General features: G+C 39.0%; 1 protein-coding gene across 2 annotated transcripts in view; it reads left to right on the forward strand.

Annotated features, from left to right (window-relative positions):
* Gart (trifunctional purine biosynthetic protein adenosine-3 Gart) overlaps nt 1–18,402 on the forward strand; it is a 529,244-nt gene that overhangs the window by 398,440 nt on the left and 112,402 nt on the right. The window lies entirely within an intron of this gene.

The raw sequence follows: 18,402 nt of genomic DNA on the forward strand, positions 1-18,402 counted from the left end.
GCCATGGCCCTTCGCGGTTGTTACACCATGGGGTTTGGTTTTGGCTTGACAAGTGTGATTCACATTTTCTGGTGAATTGATGGTTAAATTGGGCTCATTTGTTGTTCAAGACGAACAGGTAGAATCTCCTAGAGATAGATCGAAACAAAAAATGGGCACTGTGTCTGTCTGCCACAGCATTGGAATTTAGTTGTAAATGTAAATTGCCACAGTATCTCACAAAACATTTAAAGGAACGAATATCACCCTACAAAAGAGAGTCCCTGATAAAGGAACGGAGTTCAATAAACAAATCATTAGGTGTAAAAACTTAAAAGACTGGAACATAATTTCTCTACCACTCATAATGAATTGAATATAGCTAATGCCAAGATTTTGTTGCTATAAAAACAACTAAAATTTTTCAAGTCACTGCAGCTAAATTATTTACATGAGTCGAAAGGTGATCATTGATGCCATGTTAAAAAAAAAAAAAAAAAAAAAATTGGTAAGAAATAAGACAGGAATGAGATATGATAATGAATGCCTGTTAGATAGTGTCTTATTTCAAATCAAATCACCTCAGGGTTATAGGCACCATTTAAGGCATCACACATTTCCCTTTCTTTCGGACGCTCGTCTGCGAAAATTTGCTAATAGTCATGTCTGATCCAGGAGCATCATTTAAATCGTATCTCAAATTATCCACACTAGATGGGAAAGGTTCTTATCAGTGCCAAAAATGACAATCATTTCTGTGAACATTGAGGGCCTGTCAAGTTGTAAAGATGAACATTTATGTGAATTCTGCCAAAAGCATAATTGTGATGTCTTGTACATGCAGGAAACTCACAGAGACATAATCCAAACACGTCCTAAAATCGCGGGAATGAAATTGACAGCTGAGCACCATTCTGGCCAGTATGGAAGTGCTATCTTCACCAAACCATATCTCAGGATTATAACAACATATCCATTATAGATGAAAATGATGTAGACATTATTGCTGCAGAGTTGAGTAATTCAGACATATTTTCCGTGTAAAAACCACCAAAGGCCAGCTTTTCATTCTTACCATCTACAGTTTAAACTTGCAGAAAGTGTCTTTCTTCATCGATGATTTCAACACCCACAGCAATACTCCCAGGATGATGAGAATGGAGATGATGTTATAGAATGGGCAGAGCCACATCAGCTATCTTTCACAACAACAAACTCCCTCCTTCTTTCTACAGTGGAAGGTGGAAGCAAGGCTATAACCCAGACCATATATTTTTTAGTGAGAGGGTTTCCTATCATTGTGTGAAGTCTGTTTGAAAAGGCAAACTGGAAACATTTCACTACCTTACTCGACTAGATCAGGCAGTGGGAAGGTATGTAGTGCAATATCTGAAGTATATATTCGATTACTCTTTTCCTGAAGGAGCTATACCAAATGCATAAGGAGTTTTAATGGCAGCCCCAGTGCACGAAGGAAAGGGTCATAAACATAAAGTAGTTAATTATTGGCCAGTCATCTTGACCCATGTTACATGTAAGCTGTGGAAAAGCATTCTGTCCGATTATATTAGACATGCTTGCAAAGTAACTAACTGGTTTGATAGAAGGCAGTTCGGGTTTAGGAAAAGTTATTCCATTAAGGTTCAACTTCTAAGATTCCAGCAAGATATAGGAGATATTTTAGATGCAGTAGGTCAAATGGACTGTATCACTATTGACGTATCCAAGGCTTTTGATAGGGCAAATGAGGCCTGTCCAACATGGCATCCACAGTATGCTTTTTTGGTGTCCTCCAAATGCAGATTTAATTCCATCAAATTTGACCATCGCCAAAAGTTTAGGATTATTTTTTAACATTGGCATTCCAACAATTGTGATTCCCCTCTTCTTAGTGTTAGCTGTACTCATTCCTCAGACCACACCTTCTGACATTTCAGAATATTCTCTCGGGTGTTATTTGCTTTAGAAGCACAGTAACTTATACATTGTAGTGTGATAGTTCTGTACATTTTAATCCCTCCTTCCTGTTGAGAGCTAGGCATTGTGGAGAAAGGCTGAAGTATGGTGTTCACCAGTTACAACACCTTCCAGGAAACAGTTGCATTGTGAATATATGTCAACCATTCCTTCTCAACATTCTTACAAAGCATCTGCTCTGGAACAGGTAGTTTCACAAAGTCCTCAGTTTAATTCATATTGTATCATGGCAAGAAACAGTGTATTAGTTATCTATATGTGTTTAAATATATTCAGTAAATATTAGCCTCCAAGTTTCTTTATTGTTATTGTTAGTGTTGTTGTTATTATTATTATTATTATTATTATTATTATTATTATTATTATTATTATTATTATTATTATTATTATTATTATTATTATTATTATTATTATATTATATATCATATATAATATAATACATATAATAATAATAATAATAATAATAATAATAATAATAATAATAATAATAATAATAATAATAATAATAATAATTGAATGGCACCTGTGCCTCTACATCCAAGAGTCAGGTACACCCCAGTTCATGAAAAGATTGGAAGCGAGTTGGCCGTGCGGTTAGGGTCACGCAGCTGTGAGCTTGCATTTGGGAGATAGTGGGTTTGAACTCCACTGTTGGCAAACCTGAAAATAATTTTCCAAGGTTTCCCATTTTCACATCAAGCAATTGCTGGGGCTGTACCTTAATTAAGGCCACGGCCGCCTCCTTCCCACTCCTATCCCTTTCCTATCCCATCATTGCCACAATACCTATCTGTGTCGGTGTGACGTAAAAGCCAATCATTTAAAAAAAAACTTTTCTTAACAGTGATACTGAAATAACACAATGTACCAACATGTAGTAATGTGATTCAATGAAAGAGACTTGGACATATTTTATCAACAGCATCTCTTTCGCCATATTTCTTTAAACAATGAAATTGTGCAGAACACACACACAAAGGGCTTTTTTTATTTTAAATTATTCACAGAGTATTCATTGCATTTACAAATTTAACAGGAAGGATTTCTTGTTTAATAGAGTGTTTTTTGCAGGTATACAGAGGTGCCAACTATTACGAATTGTCCGTAATGATTACGGATTTCACTTCACGATTACGGCATTACGGTCGAAGGGGAAATTATCACGGAAAAGCAACCTTGTCACGATAAAAATTAATTTCTGCGAAAAAAAGGAAAGAAGTAAGAAATGTTCAATCTCTTAGAGCATTACTGGTCAACCCGCCTCGTTTCAATGCTTGTACGTTGGCTACCAAACATATTTGGCAGTTATTTGGTCGTCACTTCCTTTAGTTTCCCGCGAGCGTTGTGAAATCACGGCCAGCTACATAGATATACGGTGCTTTCTTAGCTAGAATGACGCGGGAATGATGTATCAAGTCGGCCGTGAGGTAGGCTCTACTCCTTGCTACTCGCTACTCCTTGCCTTGCTGTTCTCCAGTGCGCACATTCGGCTCTCTGTTGTGTTCGTAGAAAGAATGGTATATATTTAGCGCATTTCAATTCTAATTATCCTAGACGTTGATTCGAAAAGTAGTGATTGGTTTTGTGAAATTAAGCAGAGCAATTGTCAAATTGCATCTTCTTCTAAGAAGACAGCAGTGTTACAGAAATATCGAGACGGTTACACAAAGGAATGGCCATGCTTGCTTGCCTCACGTGTTAGTGAAAACCACGTGTTCTGTAGTGTGTGTTCGTGTGATTTCTCTGTGGCTCGCGGTGGACGAGATGATTGCAGAAGACACATAGAATCCAAGAAACATCACACATACCGTGAATCAAAATTACGAAACCAGTCTGTTTCATCGTTCTTCGTGAAAAGTAATGAAACTGCGGTGACAAATGCAGAATTATTGTTCAAATCATTTCTTTTGGAGCATAATATTCCGTTATCAGTTTCAGACCACGCTGGAAATTTGTTTAGATCAATGTTCCCCGACTCAAAAATATCTCAGAAATGTGGTTGTGCAAGAACTAAAACCTCTGCTTTAGTTCAATATACGGCATTTGAGGCAAAACAGGAATTAAGTGAACTTTTGCAAATAACGCCTTTTTCCTTGGCTACTGATGGTAGTACGGATTCAAATGCAGTTAAACTTTATCCTATAGTTGTCTCTTTCTTTAATGCTCAGAGAGGTCAAATATCAACTCTTCTATTGTCATTGTTAGAGAGTAGCGACAATACTGGTGAGGGAATTTTCTCTGTAATTAATAGTGAATTGTCTTCTTTAGCCATTCCATGGGAAAATTGCATTTCTTTTTCATCTGACAATGCATACACAATGATAGGGGCAAATAAAGGTGTTGCCAAATTTGTGAAGGACAGGCATTCTTCTGTTTAAGTCCCGGGTTGTTCATGTCATCTCATACACATCTGTGCACAAAAAGCAGCAGCCTAGAGAACTTTTTGGTTCAGTTATATTACTATCTTGACAAGAGTTCTAAAAGACAAAACACGTTGAAAGTTTATCAGGCTGTTTGTGGCACAGAGGGTCACAAAATTTTTAAATATGTTAGTACCCATTGGCTTTCGCTTCTTCAGTCTATTGATAGAGTTCTTGAGCAGTGGGAAGCTTTGACACTCATGTTTTGTAGTGAGACCCACCTTAAAAGTAAGACCACCAAGCAGTTTGAAACTGTGAAATCTTTCATACAAGACCCACACACAAAACTGTTTTGCTACTTTCTTCAGAGTACACTTCCTGTTTTTAACTCTGTGAATACATTTCTGCAACAAGATGCTCCAGCCATACATCTTCTTAGGAGGAAACTTACTGGTCTTTTAACTGACCTATTGGTCAGATTTGTTCAGCCATGTTCTCTTCAGTCAGAATCTACCTCCCTTTTGAGTGTTGAATTCAAGAGGAGGAAACACCAGAAAGCCAATGAGGACTTGGTAATTGGAGCAAAAGCTAGGGCATACTTGAAAGATAATGACTGTGATGAAGAGATGTTTTATAATTCTGTAAGAGAGTTTTATATGGCAGCTTGCAGTTACATTACCAGGAAATTTCCCCTTGATGATGAATTTCTTCATCATGCCGAAGTTGTAGACATCTCTCTCAGAAGAAAGGTTTCCTATTCATCTCTTGAATACTTTGTTCGAAGATTCCCAATTTTGGTCAAAGAAAGTGAACATGACAAACTTGAAGAGGAATTTGCAGTTTACCAGTGTGATAATTTCCCGGAATATATTGTACATGGACCTAACATTGATGTGAATTGGGGCAAGATTGCAGAGCTTAAAAATGAAACTGGACAAATTAAGTATAAAACCTTAAGTAATGTTGTATTTGCAGTACTAAGTGTACCTCATAGTAACTCTCCCACAGAAAGAGTTTTCAGTGTTGTTAGGAAAAATCAGACAGAATTCAGGCCTACACTAAGTACATCTACACTGGAATCGCTTATGGTTCTGAAGACGAAAATGTCATCTCAGGGGGAAGTATGTTACAAGAAAACCTACACCGAAAAGCAGCTGCTGAGCGCGAAACAAGCTACAATGAATTTTTTATCGCAGAACTAACAGGTAATGAGCAAATTTTATTGTGTTATATGATATACTTTTTAGAATAGATTGCTGTAGGAAAGGGCAAACGGGGTGCTTTGGATTTGACTCGTAAAAGTTTTTGGCGGCGGCGGGGGGGGGGTTAAAAATGTGATTACTGATAACCCACTTCAAAGGTTGGCACCTCTGGGTATATTATTGCATAATATTTATACTGAACTTGTGTTTCGACAGACTGAAAAGCTTTTGAGTTACATTTAGTTGAGACGACACTGGAAAGTATGGCTTCCTTCTTAACAGTTAGGGGCCAGATCATCATCACCTTCTTAACAAAGATTATCATAGTACTCACATGCAGTGTGATAAGACAATTCTGAACAGGTCTGTTAAAAGGAAAAGGAATGTTTCACATATTCCTCTACTGAATTCTACCTAAATCTGGTATTAGATTTCCATATATGAATTTAGAGGTTTTATTATTTTTCTTATAATAGCAGATCAAAAGTGTACATTTCTGTGTACTTTCATGACTTTTTAGCAATATGGCTTCAATAATAAGTTAAGAGAGATTGTTCATGAAAACAAAAGGAGAACATAATGCACAGCCACTCAGCTGATTCTGACTCTTGTAAACTCTAATCAGCTGTGTTATAAATTTAGAGTTACGAAGGTATGTCGCAAGATTGTAGGCTTTCAGCATAATCTGCCATTAAGACCAAGTTGTCAGCATAGACCAAACTGCTTACTACAATTCCACCCAAATGAATCCATCCCTGTCACTTTATACCTTTCAGTAGGTGATCCATGTAAACTATGAACAACAAAGGTGAAAGATTGCAGCCTCATCTAACCCCTGTAAGTACCTTAAACCACAAAATTATTCTACCATCGGTTCTCACTGCAGCCCAATTGCCAACATAAATGCCTCTGATTGCTTTTAATGATCTACCTTTAATTCCATATTCCCTCAGTGGGACTAACAACTTTTACCATATCACTGTCATGTGCCTTCCCTATCAATGAAACATACACATAACTGTCTGTTCCTTTCATAGCATTTTTCAGTTACCATGTGCATACTGAGTATCTCATCCTGACAATCCTTCTGTGGTCTGAAACCACTCTGGTCTTCATCCAACTTACTCTGAGCCATTGATCACACTCTCTCTTCCAAAATGCCAGTCAATACCTTTATAGTTATTGCAATCTTTCCAGTTCCCTTGCTTATAAATAGGTGCAATTACTGCTTTTGCCCAATCAGAAGGTAGCTCACTAACATTCAATCTTATTTACATTGTAAAGCCATTTCATCCCTGCCTCCCACTATATTTCACCATTTCAGGTCTAATTTCTTCTGTTCATGACACTGAAGTTAATTAATCAAGCATAATTTCACTAACACAACCGTCCTCCTCCCCATGAGCTCAGTTGTTCGCGATGACAACAGAAAGATTTCCTTTTGCGTTCAAAAGATTTTCATATTCCTTGCAGCTGTCCAGTGATTCCCTTGGATGTACTCCATGTTGAATAATAAGAAGCTCTTCACCACACAGGCATCCAGCAACTAGAAGAAAAGTTTATGCCACCATTTGTAAGATTTCCTCCCCAAATTATATGTTGACGTGTAGTGGTCGGATATGTCCACTCCTCCCATATGATCGCCTGATTTACCCAAAACACTATCCATTTCTGTAAACTAACCTACACCAATTTTTAAATGTAAAATTATACACTGATGATGAAATCTAATTATTAGGATAGTGAAAATTAGATTGAGAATGAGGAATGAAGTTAAAAGTATATGCACCACAGACATGGAGCAAAGAAGAGGATATTGGTTAATTCCTGAAGAAACTAGAAAGGGAGGTAACTGATGTGGAGACTTAAATGAAAGACAAGGAAAGGAAGAAGTAATCCGACCATATGGATATGGGAAAAGGGATGAAGGAGAAAACTTACCTGTGTTTTGTGAGAGGAATGGAATGATTGTTGTAAACACATGGTTTTGGAAGAAAAACAACAGGGAAATTACACAATATTGCTGCGGTGACAGAAGAATAAAATCAGTAATTGATTACTTTCTGGTGAAAGGACAAATTTCAGATTGTTGATGGATGTAACAGCTTTACCAGGAGAAGCATTCGATGGAGATCATAGAGTTGTGATAGCTAAAAATGAGAGTGGGGAAAATGGAAAAATTAAAGGAGATAATAATAAAATAAAAGTGTGGAATTTAAAAAATAAAAATGTACAGAAAGAATTTCTGGAGAAACTGAAGCAACAAATTCCAATTAATGAAGTAGGGAACATGGAAGAGGAATGGTTCAGCTTCAGAATGGCACTTGTAAGTGGGACAGTGTGTGCCTTTGATAGAATATCGACAAGAGTGAAAGAAAAGGAGATACCATGGTTGAATGAGAAGGTAAGAAAAGCAGTGAAAGAAAAGAAGAAAGCATGGAGAGAATGGTATAGAGATAAAAAAGAAGAAAGGAAAAGGAAGTATCTCGATAATAAAAGGAAATGTAAGAAATCAGTAAGAGAAGAGAAGTTGGGAAGAATTTACGCAAAAGATGGAAACAGATGGAGCTGGCAGCTAAAGAATGCTGTATGGAATTGTAACAAGTAATAGGAAAGAAAGTGTTTATCCAAAGCTGACAAAAGAGGAATGTGGAGAGTTGATAACACATTCAGCAGGAATAAATTGATGATGGAAGGAGTATTTTGATAAACTGCTGAATGTAAGAAATTGTGCAGAGGAGACTGTAGTAATATGATGTGATGACTTCATAGTAGATGATATAACAATGTTAGAGGTTCAATTAGCAGTCCATAAAATGAAAATGGATGAAGTTAGTGTGGATATGATAAAGGCTGATAGACCTGTTGGACTGCAATGGGTGTACAAATTGTTAAACTGCATATGGAAGCGGAAACATATGCCAGAAGACTGGGGAAAAGGAATAATAATACCAATATTTAACCCTTAGCAGACTTTTTTTTCTTGAGTAGTCCTGCACTAGTCGTATTTTTTTCTTCAAAAAAGATGTATATTTACAATGAAGGTGTAATGAAGATACGAAGTCTGACTCACAACATTATGAATCAGTCTAGATACACACTTATAAGCAATACATGTAGTTAAAAGACAGTTTTCCCCTTTCCTACTTATATTTCTTCTCCGTGTGGTACTTCTCGAAGCAAATTCCAGGATGAAGTCCAGGTTTCTTGGTGCAGGTGTTAAAAAAATATACTGTTTCTCTTCTTCTGCCTGTTGCTGCACACTGCACAATCTTTGGAATTTCCCTTGGTGTTTGAATATATGAAGTGAGGCTTCCCATTCAGCCATTCCTCTTCATTACTGGTTGATGGTCGTCCTTTCTTGTTATTATTCGGTTATGGACATCACCAGCCAACTCTCGTACCAGTTTGTTCCTGTATACCCTTTGCCTCAGTGGTTTCTGCTTCTGTAATTTCCTCTCCATGTTGAATAATAAGAAGCTGTTCAGCACACAGACATCCAGCCACCAGAAGAAAAATTTACGCCACAATTTTAAAGATTTCTCCCCAAAATTATATGTTGATGTATAGTGGTTGGATATGTCCACTCCTCCCATATGATCAATGTAATCACAGACCATTACAGGCTTCAGAATAGTATCAACATCCTTCCTACTTATAGGTGTTTATTGCTGCATGCTGATGTTGTGCCATGTACTCAACATTGACACAGTCATTTTGTTCTTCGTGAATGCCACATCATCATGCTGCTTCATCTTCTTCAAAGTGGTTGACTTCAGTTGAGTTGGGAATCCTTTCCTGTTTGTATTAACTGTTCCCGTTATGTGAAACCCTAATTTCAGCAGTTACTCTGCCAGATCACAACTGGTATAGAATCTATCGGTGTAGAAGTGGAAGCCAGCAGTACCATTAATATTCTGAAGCATCTGTTGGCGTAACTGAAGCACAATTCTTGTTGTAAACGGATGGTTCAGATGTGTTAGTGCAATTGTTGTGGGAGCACCATAGTATGGAACGAATGAGCATACAAATCCTGTCTTTGAATCTGCTGCTACAAATATGCACAGTCCCCACTTAGTCTGGGGATTGTAACTCTTGAAAATGATGCGTCCTTTAAAGCCCATCGTGCTTTCATCTATAGAAATATTACGCCCTGGAATATAATACTAAATGGTCCTGAGAGTCAGGATACAAGTTGCTATGGAATGGGAGTGGGCATCTCGGACATATTCTGAGTCATGGCCCTCCTTGTGCTCAGGCGGCTAGGACTAAACAATCCACCAGTGGTCCATAACCCGTTCGAGGAGAGATCCTCACTTGGACCATGTGTAAGTAGGGTAGGATCCTGCTTCATGAATTAACCAAGCTCAGAACATTTTAAGCAAGCCTCTGACCTATGGGAGTAACGGAGTCCCACTCCCATTTGACAGGCGAGGGACTCCTTGGAAACAACTTGGCGAATGAAGTGGAATTCGATGGGAGCTATCAATATTAATGGGGCTTACGGAAGAAAGAAAGTAGAACTGGCTGAGTCAGCTAAGAGGATGCATTTGGATGTGCTAGGGGTAAGTGGTATTCGGGTAAGGGGAGATAACGAGGAAGAAATCGGAGATTATAAAGTGAACTTGACGGGTGTTAGAAAGGGAAGGGCAGAGTCTGGGGTAGGGCTGTTTATCAGGAATACCATTGCACGCAACATAATTTCTGTTAGGCACGTAAATGAGCGAATGATGTGGGTAGATTTGTCAGTTGGATGTATTCACCATGTGACGGTGCAGATGAGGATGAAGTTGAAAAGTTTTATGAAGCATTGAGTGACATTGTGGTCAGGATCAACAGCAACAATAGAATAGTGCTAATGGGAGATTTCAATGCGAGAGTTGGAAATAGAACTGAAGGATACGAAAGGGTGATTGGTAAATGTGGGGAAGATATGGAAGCTAATGGGAATGGAAAGCGTTTGCTGGACTTCTGTGCTAGTATGGGTTTAGCAGTTACGAATACATTCTTCAAGCATAAGGCTATTCACCGCTACACATGGGAGGCTAGGGGTAGCAGATCCGTAATAGACTATATCTTAACCGACTTCGAATTCACGAAATCTCTTAGGAATGTAAGTGTTTTCCGGGGATTTTTCGATGATACAGACCAATATCTGATCTGTAGTGAACTAAGTATCTATAGGCCTAGGGTAGAGAAAGTGAAATCGGTCTGCAAACGAATAAGGGTAGAAAATCTCCAGGACGAGGAAATTAGACAGAAATACGTGGATATGATAAGTGAGAAGTTTCGAACAGTAGACAGTAAGCAGGTTCAGGATATAGAAAGTGAATGGGTGGCATACAGGGATGCTGTAGTAGAAACAGCAAGGAAATGCCTAGGAACAACTGTGTGTAAAGATGGGAAAAGGCGAACATCTTGGTGGAATGATGAAGTGAGAGCAGCTTGTAAACGTAAAAAAGAAGGCTTATCAGAAATGGCTCCAAACAAGGGCCGAGGCAGACAGGGATTTGTACGTAGATGAAAGAAACAGAGCAAAAAAAATAGTTGTTGAATCCAAAAAGAAGTCGTGGGAAGATTTTGGTAATAACCTGGAAAGGCTAGGTCAAGCAGCAGGGAAACCTTTCTGGACAGTAATAAAGAATCTTAGGAAGGGAGGGAAAAAGGAAATGAACAGTGTTTTGAGTAATTCAGGTGAACTCATAATAGATCACAGGGAATCACTGGAGAGGTGGAGGGAATATTTTGAACATCTTCTCAACATAAAAGGAAATCTTCCTGGTGGTGTTGCGAATAGCCAAGCTCAGGGGGAAGAGGAAGATGATGTTGGTGAAATTACTCTTGAGGAAGTAGAAAGGATGGTAAATAAACTCCATTGTCATAAAACAGCAGGAATAGATGAAATTAGACCTGAAATGGTAAAGTATAGTTGGAAGGCACGGATGAAATGGCTTCATAGACTAGTAAGATTGGCATGGAGTGTTGGTAAGGTACCTTCAGATTGGGCAAAAGCAGTAATTGCCCTTATCTATAAGCAAGGGGACAGGAAGGATTGCAACAACTATCGAGGTATCTCATTGATTAGTATACCCGGCAAAGTATTCACTAGCATCTTGGAAGGGAGGGTGCGATCAGTCGTTGAGAGAAAGTTGGATGAAAACCATTGTGGTTTCAAACCACAGAGAGGCTGTCAGGATCAGATTTTCAGTATGCGCCAGGTAATTGAAAAATGCTACGAGAGGAATAAGCAGTTGTGTTTATTTTCGTAGATCTAGAGAAAGCATATGACAGTGTCCGGAGGGAAAAGATGTTCACTATACTGGGGGACTATGGAATTATAGGTTGATTATTAAAATCAATCAAAGGCATTTATGTTGACAATTGGTCTTCAGTGAGAATTGATGGTAGAAAGAGTTCCTGGTCTTAATTGCAGATTGTGCCAAAACACTGCAGTCTAATATCTTGGAACTGGAATATAGGTGCAGTAAGTATGGTATTAAAATTAGCCTTTCGAAGCCTAATTGATGTCAGTAGGTAAGAAATCCAAGAGAACTGAATGTCAGATTGGTGATACAAAGCTGGAACAGGATTTCGAGTATTTAGGATGTGTGTTCTCCCATAATGGTAATATAGTAAGTGAGACTGAATCAAGGTGCAGTAAAGCTAATACAATGAGCTCGCAGTTGCGATCAACAGTATTCTGTAAGAAGGAAGTCAGCTCCCAGATGAAACTATCTTTACATCAGTCTGCTTGACAGAAGCGAAAGCTGGGTGGACTCAGGATATCTTATTCATAAGTTAGAAGTAACAGACATGAAAGTAGCAAGAATGATTGCTGGTACAAACAGGTGGGAACAATGGGAGGATGGTACTTAGAATGAGGAGTTAAAGGCTAATTTAGGAATGAACTTTATGGATGAAGCTATACGCATAAAGCAGCTTTGGTGGTGGGGTCATGTGAGGCGAACGGAGGAGGATAAGTTACCTAGGAGAATAATGGACTCCGTTATGGAGGGTAAGTGAAGTAGAGGTAGACCAAGACGACGATGGTTAGACTCAGTTTCTAACAATTTAAAGATAAGAGGTATAGAACTAAATGAGGCCACAGCACTAGTTGCAAATAGAGGATTATGGTGATGTTTAGTAAATTCACAGAGGCTTGCAGACTGAACGCTGAAAGGCATAACAATCTAAAATGATAATGCATGTATGTATGTATGTATTTATGTAATAGTCCACTACATTATGTATTTTGTTACCTCTGGTTCTAGTAGCAGCAGGACTAGGAGGGCACATGTGAAACATCCAAAAAAATGGTTAGAAAACGGTCTCTGGAAAACACATCTTTGAAAAAATGAGCATTTGTCTACCCAGTCTTCAGCAAAATAACCCTTTATATCTGGTTTAGGATTCATGCCCATATTGAGTACGACACTGAGAAAAGCCCTCATTTCTGCCATTGTCACATCAGTCCAATTAGCTCAGATGCTCCTCTTCCTCAATGGTGTATTCATTTGTAGTTTTTCTCTTGCATAGCGGTTAATCTCATCAACAATTTGTTGTGCCAATTCGTCCGTAAAACGTAGTGTAAAAATTCAACAGGAGTAGATGGTTTCTTACCTGCCGGAGGTGAGAAACCACTAATCAAAGTGTGTGGTTTGTTTACAAAGTCTGGATCAGCTGGGTGATAAACTCTCCAACCATTGTCTGGTTCACTGCTATTTGTATCACTTTCATTCTCGCTTTCAACCACTTCCATTTCACTAGGATTGTCATCATCACTCTCAGAAACATCAAACTCACTGTCCATAACTGATAATTCGTCATCATTGCTGTCAATTTTACCCAAAAAAAAAGGAGCTATATCAGACAAAGTCTGCATGCTGCCATTTTCACAGCTGACTAATGTAAACAACAGTTCGTTCTTTATTTACCTGTAAAACTCGTAAAACAAAGTTTTAACGCATCCAGAAGTCTCCGACATTCCTAAAGGTTCTATACAATAACTATAGATAGCAGTGGCACGCATAATTGCTTCACACACATATATATTTACCATGGAAACAGCTTGCGGGAACATCCCGATGTACATCCAGAACAGGAAACTAGGATGTCGGGAAATGCCCGACAGTCGTCCACTGACAGTTAAGAAGAGGGACAAAAAGTGTATGATAACTGTAAAGGGATCACACTCTTACCACAAGTGGCAAAAGTACTGGAAAGTATATTAGAGAGGGGAATGAGAAGAAAGGTAGAAGGAGAATTTCAAGAGGAACAATATGGCTTTAGAAGTGGAAGTTCTACAGTGGACCCATTCTTCAGCATGAGGCAATTAATGTTAAAGTGTTGGGAATATAGGAAGGATTTAGTCATGACATTCATAGGTCTAATAAAGGGATACCATAGTTTTCCCAGGGAGAAGGTAAAAAAGAAACTGGTTATACAAACTGTACAAATGGTGCAAGTAATGCACGAGTACAACAACTGCGTCAGCAGTGTACAGACTCTGGTTGGAAAGACGGAATGATTTAGGAATCATACTGGACTAAGGCAGTGGAGTGTGCTGTCACCCCCTTTGTTTCTAATGGTTATGGGCAAAATTGAAAAGGAGGCTAAAGATGCATATGGGAATAAGAGGAACAACTTGATGCACTGAACGAGAAAATAGGGAAGTGTAATATGAAAAGCAGCACAAGGAAAGAGGGGAAAGGTAAAATATAAAACCTAAATGTGAGAATTCATAGGGGTAAACTAACATGGTTTTGACATGAAAAGAGGATGGGGGAGAAAAGCTTACCAAAACGGATCATGGAAATGAAGTTCAAAGAAAAGAGAGTGAGAGGGAGACCTAGAACAAGATGGATCATTTCAATAAAGAGGAGTGCAAGGAGAAGAAACCTGGACTGGAACAAAATGATGCAAGAGGAATGGTCGAAGGAGAGAGAAAGGTGGAGAAATGCCATAAATGCCCTGACCTAGCAGGAGCTGGATCAGGGGAAAGGAGGATGATGATAAAAACTAATTAACTGTGTTCTTACTCTTACTCAAATTGGTTGTAATTTGCTTAAGGGAAGGAAAACTTGACTCATGATACTAATGGAAATGTGCAAGAGACTCTAAGTAGATTTTCCACTTCAGTAATTCTTAATTTCTTAGAAATCGGGGAATTGCATAGCTTATACATGCTAAGCATGTTCTCTGCAGTACTCGGTGTAAACAAAATGTTTGTTATGGGAAATAAAGATCATTCAGAACGGATGTTCAGTACATGATAAATGAAGCCTGGATTTTTAGAGCCGATTGTAGGAATTATGTCTGGTTTTAAGCCTTAGACAAAGTCTGTATGATGCATGATGTACCATTGCAGAAAGAGTGTTCAGCAGGTGTTTAGCTAGATGTCATTTAAGCTTCAATATTGGTTTGAAAATGGAAATAGAAGTATGTTCCGTGCAACTCTTCGCTTGTCGCAACCAATGACGTTCCTCATTGCATGCGCCAAACATTAATCAGCTGTCGTCTTCCTACACATTACACAAATATGCCTAAACATGAGAATGACTTGTGCACAAACAAGTATATCGCTTTCAATGGAAATTAAGTCTCATAATATTATCGAGAAGGAGCCTCCGTGGTTCAGACGGCAGCACGTAGGCCTCTCACCACTGGATACCATGGTTCAAATCCCAGTCACTCCATATGAGATTTGTGCTGGACAAAGCGGAGGCGGGACAGGTATTTCTCCGGGTACTCTGGTTTTCGCTGTCATCTTTCATTCCAGCAACACTCTCCATTCTCATTTCATAGCATCTATCAGTCATTAATGAATCACTTTGGGAGTGGCGACCCCATCGTACTAATAGCCTATATATGAATCATTCATTACATCCCTGACCCAGTCAAAGACTGGAAAACATTTTCATTTCAATATTATCGAGAGAAATGAGACATGCCACCATACGAAACATTTGAATATAGTGTTGCTGTGGTGAGTTTAATCTAAATAGTTTAGGCAAAGGGAAGATGAAATTATAGTACTGTGTAACCGAATGAGTTGTACGGGCCATATAGATGTAGCTTGCATTCTGGAGATCGTAGGTTTGAAACGTACCATTGGCAGCCCTGAGGATTATTTTCCTTAGTTTCCCCATTTCTCCACGGGGCAAATACTGGGGCTGTTATTATTGCCACAGTTCTCTCTTCCCAGTCCTTGCCTTTTCCCATTTCATAGTTGCCTAAATCTCTTCTGAATAAGCGCGAGGAGTATCTGCAAAATGCCCCACACACACAACGAACTTTGCAGTGTCACTATTATGTGTGCTTACTTAGCTGTAAATGTAATATAGTAGAATCCCTCCTGGTTGATGTATGTGACAACCCTCTGACAATCAGAACAAGTTATTCTGATATGGATGTAGTCGATGTGACCTATTATTCTAAGGAAATTATCCCAAGAAAAATAAAAATATATCGGTTGCCAAGAATTGTAGTAAAGTTTACAGTTATCGGACTGTCCCTTGTGTCGGGCTCAAGAAACAAGTTCTTTATGTTATCTCTTGAAAAGCGAAATCATATTTTAAAATGTACTTCATTGTGGATTTCAAATAAATTGCTGCGATATCACAGCAGGTGACCCACAGGAGGCCATTGGACCAACCTTTCTTCCTTGAATCCATCTCAGCATGATAATACAATACTGCAGCAGAAAATTATTGGTGCCTTTATTAATCGACGAAGGGAAAAAAAAAAACCCACCCTATTTTAAGCATACAAGAAACCTCAAATGAAGGTTTATATCTCCTAAAAATCCAGGCCCTACTGATAAATCTTATGGAAGTGGCTACGTGATGAGATGATGACGATGTTGTTTTAGGGGGCAAAACAACAGATTATCTGTCCTTAGAAAAAGCTGTGGGTACAAAATTTTAAAATACGAAAGTTGGAACTTAAATAGTGGCAACTATTTATTTACAACAGATACAAAAGAGTTACTTGTTAGCAACCTTTACTGTCCTGCCATGTAGTCACCAGCATTGTGTATAACCCGTTGCCAGCGATGTGGAAGTCGTAGTATACCTTTACCAGAGCCTGTTCTGTTGATGGTGCAAATGGAGTGGTTTACTTCCTGTCGAATCCCTGCAACAGTTCTGAAGCGAATGCTTGCGAATCGTCTGGTTTCGATCACTGTCCAGTAACGCGGCAGGAGCATGCACTTCTTCTTCACTCATAGTACGACCTGCCCGATGAATGTCCGCCACAGTTTGCCGACCATCGTTGAGACTTTTACCCAACGTGCCACTGTTCTGTAAGGCAATGCAGATTCCCCGCAAGCCTCTTGAAGACCTTGATGACACTGTCGTGCTGTATGACCTCTGGCATATTCAATCTCGATCCAACTCCGTTGTTCCTGTTTGGAAAACATAGTGACGTTACGTTAGACCGCTAGCTCACACGTGACTGTGTTTCTCTTGCTTGTGCGCACGCAGGTGATGTGGGAAGGACGAGTCCATTTGCTCTGAGGTAAGGTAGGTATGTAAACAACGTGTGCTATCAGCGACAATATTAGATTCCGTTGCATAGCGTCTCCACAGCAGTGTTGCCACTATTTAAGTTCAACCCTCGTATGTATTGCCATCGGTTTGGATGGTCATTCCACAGAAATAAGGAATGTTCCTCAAAGGAAGCTTGCAGTGCAGCAAAGCAAAGCAAAGTCATCTCCGTATAGGCCATGAAGGCCCTTGGAGGAGTGGAAGGTAAAGGCTTCCACTATCTTAACCTCGGCACTTGATGGGGTGGATTGGTTAGCTCTACGCCTGGCTGCCTTTGCCCCCAGGAATTAACCTGGTACTCATTTTGGTGTAGTCTGAGTGTACCTCAGAGCCATGTGCACCTCCAGAAGTGGAAATTTCATTTCTTAAATTTTACGACTTCCTGATGGGGATTCGAACCCACGTCTTTCCGGGTGAACCGAACACGCCTTTAACGCCTCGGCCAGGCAGCCCCTTTGTAGTGCAGCATTTCAAAGAATACAGTATCACAGTCATGTACAGAATATGACATACAACATGGCACATACTATATCTCCCACTTGATGGAGTATTTACTTCAAAATATTTTATTAAATAACCATCTTTCACAATTTTAAAGCCTTCTGAATTCATATTTTTCTTATGTTACTTCATTTTCATTCAACACATATCTCTCTCTCTTTTGTGTACCATTTCTGTTAAGTTTATCCCAGACATCCTGCACAATCCTACCTTCAGTTTTTTTGTCTGGTTAGATTTCCTTCTTATCCTAAATAAAGGGTAATACTGACATCATGAATGTTACTCTCTCTCTCCCACACACACAAAAAAGTATTGGCCTGAATATAAGACTGTGTCATCTTATACGAGGGTAATCCCAAAAATAAGGTCTCCTATTTTTTTTTTAAATACAAAAACCTGTTTGTGCAGCTGTTGGCCACACTGTTGTGATGAGTGATTCCCACACACCCAAATAAGCATGCATGCACCTCGCTGGACGCTCAGTCTTGGCTTGGCAGCAGTTGAGAATGGAGCTACTGTTAGACGCTACCGCCAAGTGCGAAGTTGTAAAAGTTTCAAACAAATATATTTAAAAATGCGAAATAAATAATAAGTGCGAAGTTCACGCAATTATTCACTTTTTTAACACAAAAATGCGTTGAACCAATTGAAATTCGTCAATTCACTGAAGTGTATAGCGAATCGTGCATGGATATCAAAAATGTTTGGAAGTGGTGTAGAGAGTTCACAGCCAGTCGTACTGAAATTCGCAAAAAACAAATAAGCTGGAGACCGTCAATTTCCAATGAGCCAGTCGCAGAGGTTGAGCAAACCATGCGTGAATTTGCGGATCAGTCT

The sequence above is a fragment of the Anabrus simplex genome, chromosome 2, assembly GCF_040414725.1.
Source record: "Anabrus simplex isolate iqAnaSimp1 chromosome 2, ASM4041472v1, whole genome shotgun sequence".
Taxonomy (NCBI): domain Eukaryota; kingdom Metazoa; phylum Arthropoda; class Insecta; order Orthoptera; family Tettigoniidae; genus Anabrus; species Anabrus simplex.